Source organism: Leptodactylus fuscus, chromosome 5 (assembly GCF_031893055.1).
Source record: "Leptodactylus fuscus isolate aLepFus1 chromosome 5, aLepFus1.hap2, whole genome shotgun sequence".
In the NCBI taxonomy this organism is placed as follows: Eukaryota; Metazoa; Chordata; class Amphibia; order Anura; family Leptodactylidae; genus Leptodactylus; species Leptodactylus fuscus.
This window is the reverse complement of record NC_134269.1, coordinates 72,878,348-72,891,931: the sequence shown is the minus strand read 5'-3', so window position 1 is coordinate 72,891,931 and position 13,584 is coordinate 72,878,348. Positions and strand designations below refer to the sequence as shown.

Genomic DNA, 13,584 nt, shown 5'->3' with positions numbered 1-13,584 from the left:
CATAGAGTAGCCTACAATAGAAAGTATAGAATGACAGGCTGGAGCCTCACAAGGCTCCCGGCTGCCATAAAAATGCACGCAGGCCCCGAATCTTGCTCCGGGTGCCTGTGATTGCCGGTAAAATGGCACCTCAGTTAAAGCTAGCAGACACCATTATTGTGTTGGAGTGCTGGGGAAAGGTTGATGTGCTGGGGGGGGGGGGCTTCTGGATATCTGGCCCTCCCTGTTTTTTCCCACCCACTTGCAATTCTTGCACTTGGGGGTTAATAGGAACACTACAGACTGTAATGCTCCAATCAACCCCCAAGTGAAAGAATTACAAGGTTGGTGGGAAAAAAAACAGTCCTCAAGCCCAAGGGAGAGCCAGACAGACATCAAAAAGCCCCCCTCCCGCAGCACCCCAACTCTTCCCCAGCACTCCAACCCCCCCGTCATCATAAATCTAGTATTTATCCCCTATCCTGCTCTCTGTGAAGGGTGAGGGGCAGCCGCTGGAGCAGCGCTGAGTCCAGCAGGGCCGCCCCAATCCACTGCTCACTTTCCTTGTACATCTGCGGCCCCCACAAAAGTCTCAAACTTTGTCTCTAAAGTTTAGAGACAAAGTTTGAGACTTTTGTGGGGGCCGCAGATATGCCTGTAAAGGGCCGTATGCGGCCCGCGGGCCGCATGTTTGACATGTCTGCTGTATAGCCTTCCTTTGCATACATTTCCATAGCTCGCTCACTAGTCATCTGGCTTACAGTACTTGCCATATGAACAGGCCATGATTCATACAAGAAATCCAGGTTCTGGCATCCACTCAGATTACTGATTTGCCTTTGCCATAGAATTGATGCACATTACATCACTGTGATTTGAGCAGCGCTGCCAGATGTATAAAAAGTGTTCTCTGTGACAAATATTTGCTGTCATCTAAAATGGTGAACAATTCTCAAAATTATTGTACGCATTTATGCACATACTAGTAGGTCTTATTAAATGGGTTTCCCAAGCTGAAAACATTGATGGCCTAGTGGGGGTGACCAGAGAGTGTGGGCACTGGGCCTATGCCTATAGTGTTATGTACACAGGTTACTATGCAGAGAGGAGTCTGTCAGGTCTCAAGGTAAAATGTGCAGCAGGCTCTGAGTAAGCTGTAATGGGGTTTATACTGCGAGTCGCCCAGCTTTCCTAGCTCCGGATTTAACTATGAAATGACTGAGCAGAGCCTTATATCACTGCGTCTTCTATTAGTATGGGGGTCTGGGCCCCATCTAGGAGACCTCACCCCACTTTGGGTAGGGGTTTCCTGCAGACACGTCCATGACAACACGCCCCCTCACACTTCCCTCTATGTGTTCTAAGCACAGCATAGCAATGTAATGAGCCTGGCCCCGCCCACTGCTGCAGCCAATCAGCGCGGGCTGTAGAGAAGCTGGGGACGGGAAGATACGAGAGGTGGGCAGAGCTCCAGACTGGATCCGAGCCTGTGCCCACTGTCCCCGGCTGTGTGCGACTGTGAAGACCCGCCCGAGGTAAGTCTCAGCTGGGTGCACATTCACTCCATAGGCTAGTAGCACATGACAGAGTGCAGAGTGTAAATCACTGGTGCCCTCCCTAGTACACAGACATATCCTATGTATTGTATGCCATACACTTGTCACTACTGAAATACATTGTTATATGTGCAACTAAAGTGGAATCACAACTGCCAGCATGCCATACAGTATGCCATACACATGCAACCTTACTTGCAAACCATAGTTGGAATGCTGGGATATGTAGTTCTCCAAGACCTATGAGTTTAGTAGCAATAAACTGTTATCTGAGAGCTGCAAAAACATAGAAGTGGCCGATTCTGCTTAAACTTTACCTTGATCTGTCATCTAATGCATAAAAATGTTTGAACCAGCCAATACCATGTGGTGACATCTGTAGATTTATAAGAATATAATCACAAGCATGGCACAGAATATTACACCGGAATAGAACCTATAAAGATTACTTTCCTGTCTGGAAAAGGCCCTGCATTCCCCATCCCTTTACAAGTATTAGCACTTTACTCTTCTGTATACAATGTAACCTGATGCTGCAAGTCTGGGAAACTTCTGCACAGTATACTGAGCATAAAAATCAGCTATATCCTAATATTCTGTAAAAGACCTTAACATTTCAATACTGACACCCTATATCACAGGTTTTGCTGGTATTCTGTTATATATCACAAAATGGTTTTGATGGATCCCCTGAAAGTAGGAACTATTGAGGATCTACTTTTACAAGGAAAGCGGTCTTGATCTGCAGTGCTACCTGATCTCCTCAGTTCTGAGCAGCACAGGGCATGATTGTTCTTGTAGTTCAGATCACAAGAGGTGAATTACAAGAGGGCAGATGACATGAAGAATCTGAGATTCTACCTGAAAGTCAGATTCCATTTTCTTAAATGTGTAGATCAATGGCTTGTAAAAAGATCGTAAGTAGTTTAAAGGTTAACCTTGTGATGTTTCAACTTAAATGGGATATCTTACCACTGACTAGGACAGCAAATTACTAGGACAGGGTTCAGCAGCCTGTAGCACTACAAATGTTGTTAAACTACAACTCCCAGCAAGCCTTCAAAACTACAGTCTGTTAGCGCATGTTGGAAGTTGTAGTTTCACCGGTGCTGAAGTAACTCTGCTTGCTGACGTCTGGACTAGGATGTGCCATCAATACCAAGTTGCTGGAAGTCTGATCTCTCAGACTCACACTATTATGAGGATGAAAGACCCTGCCAGCTATTATCAATCACAGAACAGTTCTCATCCAAGAGCTTCGTCTTGTGTTGCAAAAAAAAGTCTTCTTCAGATAAAAGAAACTGTGTCAGGATTGCCACATAGTACCTAGGTGGGAGTGAAACTGTGCAAGTGTCAGAAATGAATGGTATAAACTTATAAAATCATAGAACATACATCTCTTTTCACACATGTCTATGTATAAATCATTGGTTTTGTAGCAGTTCAGGCTAGATTCACTTTTGCGTTGGGGTCTCTGATGAAAATCACAGACTTTTCTCTCTGGTGGTTTCAGTATAAAAATGACGGACATCCGGTGGACATTAAAGTCTATGTGGTCCGTGGGAAACCACTGTTTTAAATGACCGTCTCAAGAGACAGCACTAGTGTGAACCTAGTCTTAAATATAAAGGAATTTATACCAAACTATTTATCTTTAATACCTAGAAACTAGAAAATATTGAAGGAAAAAAGTCTTAAAGCTGCTACTTTACCTTGGCATTTTGCCATGTCCTTACAAATGCATTACTTTGTAATAGCAATAAAGGTATTATCAATCACATTTACAATTTGGATGTTTTTGCAATATCCCAATGTAGCAATGAGTTATTTTGCAATGTACTTCCTTACCACACTTTGAGCCAGCAGACCATCCCATTTATAGCCTCATGTCATAGTACTTGTCTTTTCACTAAAAGACTTGTTATAAAGGCCCACATTTAAGTTAAAGAGGTATTCTTGTCAATTTACCCCCTATCACCAGGGTAGGGGGGTAACTTGCAGATCGGTGAAATTTGACCTTTGGAAACCACCCTGGATCACATATACTGAGGTATTTTGCAGTCCAATTTAAATGGAGCAGCAGGTTAGAAATACACATCATTGCTTCATTCATCTCCTGTGGATGGGGGTAAGTCGTTGGGACTGTCTGTTATACAGTGAAACCTCTTTAAGTACAGCAGTTGACTATCTCCAGTAGTTCCCATTAAAATGAATAGAGCAGCAGTGCACATTTCTGACCTTCACTGCATAACACCCCAGCTCTTGTGATCAGTGAGGTCTCAGTAGTTGGACCCCAACCAATCAGCAAGTTGTCAGTAGGGGTAACTTGTGACTGGATACCCCTGTATCCTGCAGTACAGAACACCCAAGTTCTTGTGATCATTGGGGTCCCAGAAGTTGCACTCCAGCCAATCTGCAAGTTGTCAAAGGGGGTAACTTTTTGCTCAGATCATAACACTAAATGCAGGCAGCAGAAGAGGCAGCAGAAAATAAGTGTGTACATACTTAGCTGCATTCCCCTGTCTGTTCCTGTGCTGGGCCTGCAATCCCATCGGCTGCTCTGTTTGTATTTAGAGAGGCTGCAGTAGTGATATAACATCTACAGAACTGCTGTAGGCAAAAAATACTCGCATCTGTGCCCGCAGAAATCACCGTAATCCGCATAGAGAGAAGTCCTGAATGGAAGACATTTCTCTCTACCGCTTTCAGTTTGTAAATGGCAGACCCTATAGACGCGTTCCAATTCCTTGTCATCATGTGTAAACCATGAGAAAACTGCAGTTGAAGGAAATCTTCCTTTTATGTCACTCTTTTATTTAAAGCTGGCCACACACATGAGATATTTATCTGCAGATTATTAGTAGCTTATCTTAATAGTATTTGCTTTTATTCTTATGTGTATGGTGACCACAGGCATCAGATTCTTAGCAGATTTCACCAAACTGAGCTGGCTCTGCCAAAGATCTGCAGATAATTATCTTGTGTATGGCAATCTTTAGGTCTGCAGAACATAATGGTGTCTAGTTCAGTTGGCTGTTGTCATATGCCAGTAAGCCTTCGCATAAATGCCAGTCAGCTGCACAGGACAAAGCGTTCAGAGTAGGCTGCTTCCTCTTTTGTGGCCATTGACGTCACGTCCATTGGTTACATGGCCATGCTGCAGCTCAGATTCATTCAAATTCATTGGGATTGATCTGCAACACCAAGCACAACTACTATACAATGTACGTCACTGTGCCTGGTCAGTACTGAAGAGGCTGTCGTCCTAATGCCATAGTCTATTTAAATATCTCATAGATGAGGTAGTCAAGGAAAAAGGTTTTATCACCAGGGATTGTGAGAGAAAGCTTCCAGCCAAACGAGCTTCTGACAGAAACAACTATCTTATATTTACTGTATGGCTGGTATAATGCCATCATATGTCTGAAATGTAAACTATGTTGTTTAAAGATGCCCATTAATGCATCTCTGTAATATCATGACCATTTGGTGGAAATATACAACCAACCAGTGGTCATCTCTTCTTTCAACATGTGCAGACATACATTCTAGTACAAGTTATACAAGTCAGGCCTACATACTAAGGCCTCCTATGCACAACCGTGTGCTGTGTACGGTTCAGTAAAAACTGCACAGATGAGGCCCAGTTCACATCTGCGTTCGGTATTCCGTTGGAAGAGTCTGCTTGGGGACCCCCCGAACGAAATACCGAACGCATTAAAAAGTGGTGTGTCTTCCGCACGGTGTGTGCATGAATCATGTGGAGAAAAAAGTACTTCTTGCAGCACTTTCCTCTCCGCATGATTCATGCAGACACAGCGCTGAAAACACAGGGACCCCATAATAGTCTATGGGGTCCATGTGCTTTCTTTGCTGACTGCTTTTTAATACGGTCAGTATTCCATTCGGGGGTCCCAAAGCGGACTCCCCAAACAGAATACCGAATTCAGATGTGAACCAGGCCTGAGACGGATTGGTATTCCTTTGTCATTTGTGGTTTTCAAAGACATTGAAAATGAATTAACAGAGCTACAAGTATGGACAGGTATAAGACTTCATATTTTATGGCTCTTCAATTCGGACCAGACACACAGCAAGAAAAACTACAGCTGTGTGTATGGGCCCAGTGAAATGTATGAGTCTGTACTTTTATCTGTAATTGTGGATAAGATGCACATTTGTGTGCATGAGGCCTTGTAGATACATCTTTAATTTAATTGAAACCTATTTCTATGTCTTGTTAAATTCCTTCAGTTCAAGGACTTGATTGTCAGTGAACTTGAGTAAGTAAGGTATAGGACATACTCTGACTTTCATGAAATCCACTTTTAGAAATGACAATAACATTTTGTAGACATTGCAGATGTCACAACTACATTGACAGACAGGTTCTTAGCAAAATGCCGTTGTCATGATTTCTATGTTCTTTAAGGCGTGAACTCTGAAGACCCTCACTTCTAATTATGACTACGTGCCAGAGACTGTACATACTGTTGTATGCTAGCTTCTCGAGGAAAAGTGTCTAGTCATTGTGAGCTGGCTTCAGCCCCTTGTACAGCGTGTCCTTATTTAGATGCAATTTATTTAGATACAATTCTACATTGTTCTTTCATAGATAATGGATCAGAACAATAATTTCTAGCTTTTTATTGTCTACAACATATAGTAATCTTATATAAAAATAATAAGAGAGAATATTCTTGTTAGAGTACCTGCAATGCTAAAGGAGGTGTCTCATGAAGACTCCTTCTTCACTCCTGGGACCCCTAACCACACATTTCGCTTGCGGCCAGGGTGCAGGGGAATCGTGATGTGCACATGCAATTTCATGCAACAACGATACTGCAAATATTGGATTTGTTTGCAATAAAAATCATGGGAGGGTTTATCAAATCCAGCGTTTTCCAAACCAGTCTTGATAGCTTCAGCACCAACAGAGAAGGCACATAATTTATAGGGTTGTAGAGTCGGTAGGCCATGCCACCAAATTCAACTATCACACCTCTATTTTTTTTCCCCAAAGTCCGATTCCTGCTGCTGCTCATTCAAAAATGCCTTTTTCAGACAGAAACATAAAAACTTCACTAATTTATGTAAAAATAGTGATTGAATTCCTAAGACTGTAAATATACAGCAAATTATGAAGTTATATCTCATTAATTATACAATATCTATATTGGCATATCAGGCAGAGACAGTAACTTTTTCACAACTCCACCCAAAACTGGTTTCGTTTCTCTCTCCATGACTCCACGTTCACAGCCCTAATAATTTATGATATAGTGCAGGACTCATCAAAGTAGGCACATTCTCTGGCAAACCATGTTCCGATACTGAAATCTATGCTACAACCCAATGAGTCAAGCTATTGAATTTTATTGTTTCTTGTGCTGCTCTTGCAGTGCACCCATCTAATCCGCAGCTTCTCTTTACTGGTATTTGGGATGTGGAAAAGGTGGGCAATAGGCAGCTGATCTAGACAACTTAGAAGCCAGTGAAAGTATATATACAGTAAATGCCAAAATTGATGCATGTCCACAAACCTGAAACATGGCAGTGAATTTGAGGGGAGTCAGGAGAGCACCAAAATAATATGTAAATAATCTAATCTTTTTTTGCTCCAAAAATTGCATTCCTGTATCCATTTGTCAACCGGTTTGCTACATTTTAGATAAGTTGGTGTAGCATTTGGAGATCAAGATGAGCTTGGATAGGAACACTTCATTCTGACAAGTTTATTATATCTTGTGCCATAAAAATGATACCACTTATAACTAAAATCTACTTCAATTCTGATGCATGGGACTTCCATAAATGCAACCATTGAGTTTTCGCGCCAGTGATGAATGAATATGCTTGTTTAGTTGGTATTATGAGCAATACCAGTTCTCATAAAGCTAGACTAACATATATGGCCCCATCACAGTGCTTTTCATTGCCAATTATAGGGTTTATGTGAATCACGTGACTTGCCTCTTTTATGGATGTGAACGTGCAAGAAAGCACAACCGACAAGTGAGTTGTCATCACAAGGAATGGTAAGGGGAGGGGTATTGTACAGCCTGAAGACATGCAGGAGTCATGTTACTTGGGACTTCTATGAACATCTTCTTCTTGTATGTCAAATTGCAAAGTAAACTTCTCTCATTCAAACACTGTTAGTACTTACACTCACTTTCAATGAACACAGAATATTTCTGCATTATCTGTTGAAGGGATCCTATCTTTTAAACATAATTTTATCTCCCTAACATGTTGGAATAGCCTTAAGACAGGCTATTCGTCTCCTGCCTTTCCTTTTCTTCTCCGCGCTGCCGTTCGCCTGCAATCCCGGTTTTTCTCGGTATGTAAATGAGCTCTCTTGCAGCACTGGGGGCGGGCCCCAGCGCTCAGATAGCACTAGAGGCGTTCCCAATGCTGCCAGAGAGCTCTCCAGCGCCACCTCCATCTTCTTCTGCAACAAGGTCGTCACCACGTCTTTTTCCGGCAGTCTCTTATTACTTCTAGGCCTAGGGCAAGCCGACTGTGCATGCCCGCTGGCCACGAGTAAATGGCAGCTTACAATACTATGGAAGCGGCCGTTTTTCTTAGGGCCGTGGGCATGTGCAGTCGGCTTGCCCGAGGCCTAGAAGTAAGAAGACGCCACCGGAAGAAGACACAGTGAAGACCTCGTCGCAGAAGAAGATGGAGGAGGCGCTGGAGAGCTCTCTGGCAGCATTGGGGACGCCCCCAGTGCTGTTTGAGTGCTGGGGCCCGCCCTCAGTGCTGCGAGAGAGCTCATTTACATACCAAGAAAAAACAGGATTGCAGGCGAACGGCAGCGTGGAGAAGAGAAGGAAAGGTAGGAGATGAATATCCTTTCTTAAGGCTATTCCGACGTGTTAGGGAGAAAAAATTGTGTTTAAAAAATAGGATCCCTTTAATTTATCTTGCCATCAGTGGGGAGAAAATAAAGGAAGACCAAAATAACAACACAAATCTACATTACATGTTGTGAGGTACAATTTGGTCCCCAGCGTTTTAAGGCAGTGAGGATACCATGTTTGTCTGCTTACGCTGGGTTCACACCTGTGCTCGGTTTTCCGTTGATTAAGACTGCTTGAGGACCCGAAAAATGGAAACCAACTCCGCTTACAAAAGCGGTTACCCGCAAAAACCCGGCAGACCATTGACTATAATGGGGTCCACCAGGTTTCTGCCTGAAAAATGCGACTTTACTCTATGCATTTTTCAAGCGACATGGGGGACGGAATCCCCGAACACACACTTTAGATAGTCGGTTAATGTTGCAGAAATCTTGGTGGGTTTTACCAACATGCATTTATAATTACTTGGTTTCTGCAGGTAAGAAAGTAACTTGGACAAGGTTGGTAAAGTGGGACTTCAGTTCTGTATTCAGATAGTGAATTCTGTTATAAATGTCATAATAAAGAAAAAGACGTCAGACTGGAGATAAGTGCGGGTGAAAATGCCCTTTATCTAGGAAGAACAGTCTTACGTTATAGTCTGCACAACCACACCTTGTGTAAATGAGTGCTATTCACGTGTAAACACCTACTGACAGGATTGGGTACATTCACATGTAGTGGCTGGTCAGGAAGTCAGACTGCTACGTCATCAGCAAATTTCTAAATTACTTTTGTTCCAGAAGTCTTTCTAGGAAATGTTCCATGGTTTGTGGTAATGGTGTTTATACACTATTAACCCCCTAAAAAAAAAACACCCCCAAAAAAACAGCACGACATAAAAGAATTAGCTGCAGTAGAATTCTTTGGTTTACACATTATGAAAATACTCAAAATGTGTATAACAATATATCTTTCAATATACTTTATATTAAAGACAGTATTATGGTTGTTTAAAGTTATACGTACCTATAGCAGTCAGTGCAGCGGGGGTACAACTCCTGGGATACTCACGATCATTAGAACAGATCTGAATGGAGACCTACTGAAAGGAAATTTAGATTGTTCCAGTGACTGACAATATGTGTAAAAGCGCTGTGGAATATGATGGCGCTATATAAGTAAGTAAAATAAATAATGGAGCTGCAGGTTGAGCATGTGCACTGGTGAGCCATACATTGTCTATGATGAGACTGCCAGAAATAGCCAGATGCAGTGCTCAGCTATCTCTAGCTCTATAGCAGTGAATACAGTACAGTAGCCAGCTGTTTACATTCAGCGGAGGATCAGGGGACTCCAGTGCTCGTGATTATTTGTGTCCTTATATTCAGAACTAAACCTATCACACAGTTATTCCCTTTCCATTGGATACATATCAAAATATGCCTTTAATGATGAGCTTATGTAGCCATGAGAGTTAATATATTCGAGGAATATTTACATGCGGCAAAAATTTCAGAAAACCAGTTCTGCTCATCTGAATTAGGAAGCATGTTAATTAGAGATGAGCGAACAGTGTTCTATCGAACTCATGTTCGATCGGATATTAGGCTGTTCGGCATGTTCGAATCGAATCGAACACCGCGTGGTAAAGTGCGCCATTACTCGATTCCCCTCCCACCTTCCCTGGCGCCTTTTTTGCTCCAATAACAGCGCAGGGTAGGTGGGACAGGAACTACGACACCGGTGATGTTGAAAAAAGTAGGCAAAACCCATTGGCTGCCGAAAACATGTGACCTCTAATTTAAAAGAACAGCGCCGCCCAGGTTCGCGTCATTCTGAGCTTGCAATTCACCGAGGACGGAGGTTTCCGTCCAGCTAGCTAGGGCTTAGATTCTGGGTAGGCAGGGACAGGCTAGGATAGGAAGGAGAAGACAACCACAACAGCTCTTGTAAGAGCGAAATTCCAGGGAGACGCTTGTCAGTGTAACGTGGCACTGACGGGCTCAATCGCCGCAACCCAGCTTTCCCAGGATCCTGAATGGAATACACTGTCAGTGTATTCCCGTATACCCGATATATACCCCCGATACCCGTTCCAACGGTGTGCCCCCCCACCTTCACCCCAGAAATACCCTGCAAGTCCCCTAGCAATAGAATTGGGGCTATATACACCCACTATTTTTGCTACTGCCATATAGTGCCAGTTTCTGACTGGTAATTCAAAGAATATATTGGGGTTATAAATACCCTCATTTCTTGCTACTGGTATATAGTGCCATTGTCTGACTGGGAATTCAAAGAATATATTGGGGTTACGTGCACCCACAATTTTTACTACTGGTATACAGTGCCATTGTCTGACTGGGAATTCAAAGAATATATTGGGGTTATAAATACCCTCATTTCTTGCTACTGCCATATAGTGCCAGTTTCTGACTGGTAATTCAAAGATTATATTGGGGTTACGTGCACCCACAATTTTTACTACTGGTATACAGTGCCATTGTCTGACTGGGAATTCAAAGAATATATTGGGGTTATAAATACCCTCATTTCTTGCTACTGCCATATAGTGCCAGTTTCTGACTGGTAATTCAAAGAATATATTGGGGTTACGTGCACCCACAATTTTTACTACTGGTATACAGTGCCATTGTCTGACTGGGAATTCAAAGAATATATTGGGAATACAAATACCCTCATTTCTTGCTACTGCCATATAGTGCCAGTTTCTGACTGGTAATTCAAAGAATATATTGGGGTTACGTGCACCCACAATTTTTACTACTGGTATACAGTGCCATTGTCTGACTGGGAATTCAAAGAATATATTGGGGTTATAAATACCCTCATTTCTTGCTACTGCCATATAGTGCCAGTTTCTGACTGGTAATTCAAAGAATATATTGGGGTTACGTGCACCCACAATTTTTACTACTGGTATACAGTGCCAATTTCTAACTAGGAATTCAAAATGCGCAAGGCTCCCGGAAAGGGACGTGGACGAGGCCGTGGGCGAGGTCAGGGGAATGGTTCTGGGGAGCAAGGTAGCAGTGAAGCCACAGGGTGTCCCGTGCCTACTCCTGTGGGGTAGCAAGCATTGCGCCACTCCACAGTGCCAGGGTTGCTTGCCACATTAACTAAACTGCAGGGTACAAACCTTAGTAGGCCCGAGAACCAGGAACAGGTCTTGCAATGGCTGTCAGAGAACGCTTACAGCACATTGTCCAGCAGCCAGTCAGACTCTGCCTCCTCTCCTCCTATTACCCAACAGTCTTGTCTTCCTTCCTCCCAAAATTCCGAAGCTTTACAGAACAATAACCCAAACTGTCCCTGCTCCCCAGAGCTGTTCTCCGCTCCTTTCATTGTCCCTCAACCTGCCTCTCCACGTCACGATTCCACGAACCTAACAGAGGAGCATCTGTGTCCAGATGCTCAAACACTAGAGTCTCCTCCATCTCCGTTCGATTTGGTGGTGGATGACCAGCAACCCACCCTCATCGACGATGATGTGACGCAGTTGCCGTCAGGGCATCCAGTTGACCGGCGCATTGTGCGGGAGGAGGAGATGAGACAGGAGTTGGAAGAGGAAGTGGTGGATGATGAGGACACTGACCCGACCTGGACAGGGGGGATGTCAAGCGGGGAAAGTAGTGTGGATGTTGAGGCAGGTGCAGCACCAAAAAGGGTAGCTAGAGGCAGAGGTCAGCAGCTTAGGCGAAGCCAGGCCACACCCGGAATCTCCCAAGATGTTCCAGTTCGTACCCAGCCCCGAAAAACTCCCACCTCGAGGGCACGTTTCTCGAAGGTGTGGAGTTTTTTCAAGGAATGCGCCGAGGACAGATATAGTGTTGTCTGCACAATTTTCCTCTCGAAATTGATTAGGGGCTCTGAGAAGAGCAACCTGTCCACCACTTCAATGCGCCGTCATTTGGAATCCAAGCACTGGAATCAGTGGCAGGCAGCAACGGCAGGACAAAGGCCGCCTGCCGTTCACGCCACTGCCACTGCCTCTGCCTCTGCCTCTGCCACTGCCACTGCTGACTGTGCTGGCGATGCACTCCAGAGGACGAGCCAGGACACCACTTCATCTGCCTCCGCCACTTTGTTGACTTCTACCTCATCCTCCCCTGGTCCTGTCTTATCTCCTTCTCCTGCACCATCAAAGGCACCATCAGGCGTTTCTTTACAACAACCCACCATCTCTCAGACATTGGAGCGGCGGCAGAAATACACTGCTAACCACCCACACGCGCAAGCCTTGAACGCCAACATCGCTAAACTGCTGGCCCAGGAGATGTTGGCGTTCCGGCTTGTTGAAACTCCCGCCTTCCTGGACCTGATGGCAACTGCGGCACCTCGCTATGCCGTCCCTAGCCGTCACTACTTCTCCCGGTGTGCCGTCCCCGCCTTGCACCAGCACGTGTCACTCAACATCAGGCGGGCCCTTAGTTCCGCGCTTTGCACAAAGGTCCACTTGACCACCGACGCGTGGACAAGTGCATGCGGACAGGGACGCTACATTTCACTGACGGCACACTGGGTGAATGTAGTTGAGGCTGGGACTGCTTCCCAAACTGGCCCGGTGTACCTCGTCTCCCCGCCTAACATTCCTGGCAGGGACACGAGAAGAACACCCCCCTCCTCCTCCTCCTCTACCGCCTCCTCCTCCGCCACCGCCTCCTCTTCCGCCACCGCCTCCTCCTCCGCTGTTAGATTGACCCCAGCTACGAGTTGGAAACGTTGCAGCACTGGCGTTGGTAGACGTCAGCAGGCTGTGCTGAAGCTGATCAGCTTGGGGGACAGACAGCACACTGCCTCCGAGGTGAGGGATGCCCTCCTCGATGAGACGGCAATATGGTTTGAGCCGCTGCACCTGGGCCCAGGCATGGTCGTTTGTGATAACGGCCGGAACCTGGTAGCAGCTCTGGAGCTTGCCGGACTCCAACATGTTCCATGCCTGGCCCACGTCTTCAACCTAGTGGTGCAACGTTTCCTAAAGAGCTACCCCAATGTTCCAGAGCTACTGGTGAAAGTGCGGCGCATGTGCGCCCACTTTCGCAAGTCGACAGTAGCCGCTGCTAGCTTAAAATCTCTCCAGCAACGCCTGCATGTGCCACAACACCGGCTTTTGTGCGACGTCCCCACACGCTGGAACTCAACGTTTCAGATGTTGAATAGAGTGGTTGAGCAGCAGAGAC

At 44.9% G+C, this 13,584-nt stretch overlaps 1 protein-coding gene across 2 annotated transcripts in view; it reads left to right on the top strand.

The window, feature by feature from the left end:
* Window positions 1-1,385: 1,385 nt before the first annotated feature.
* Window positions 1,386-13,584, top strand: part of SQOR (sulfide quinone oxidoreductase) — a 37,335-nt gene continuing 25,136 nt past the window's right edge. The window contains exon 1 of one of the 2 annotated variants that reach the window (XM_075273348.1): window positions 1,386-1,514. The gene's annotated coding sequence lies outside the window, so the exon portion shown is untranslated. Of the gene's footprint in view, window positions 1,515-8,944; window positions 8,998-13,584 lie in introns of those variants that run through there. The other variant, XM_075273349.1, reaches the window with a different exon arrangement.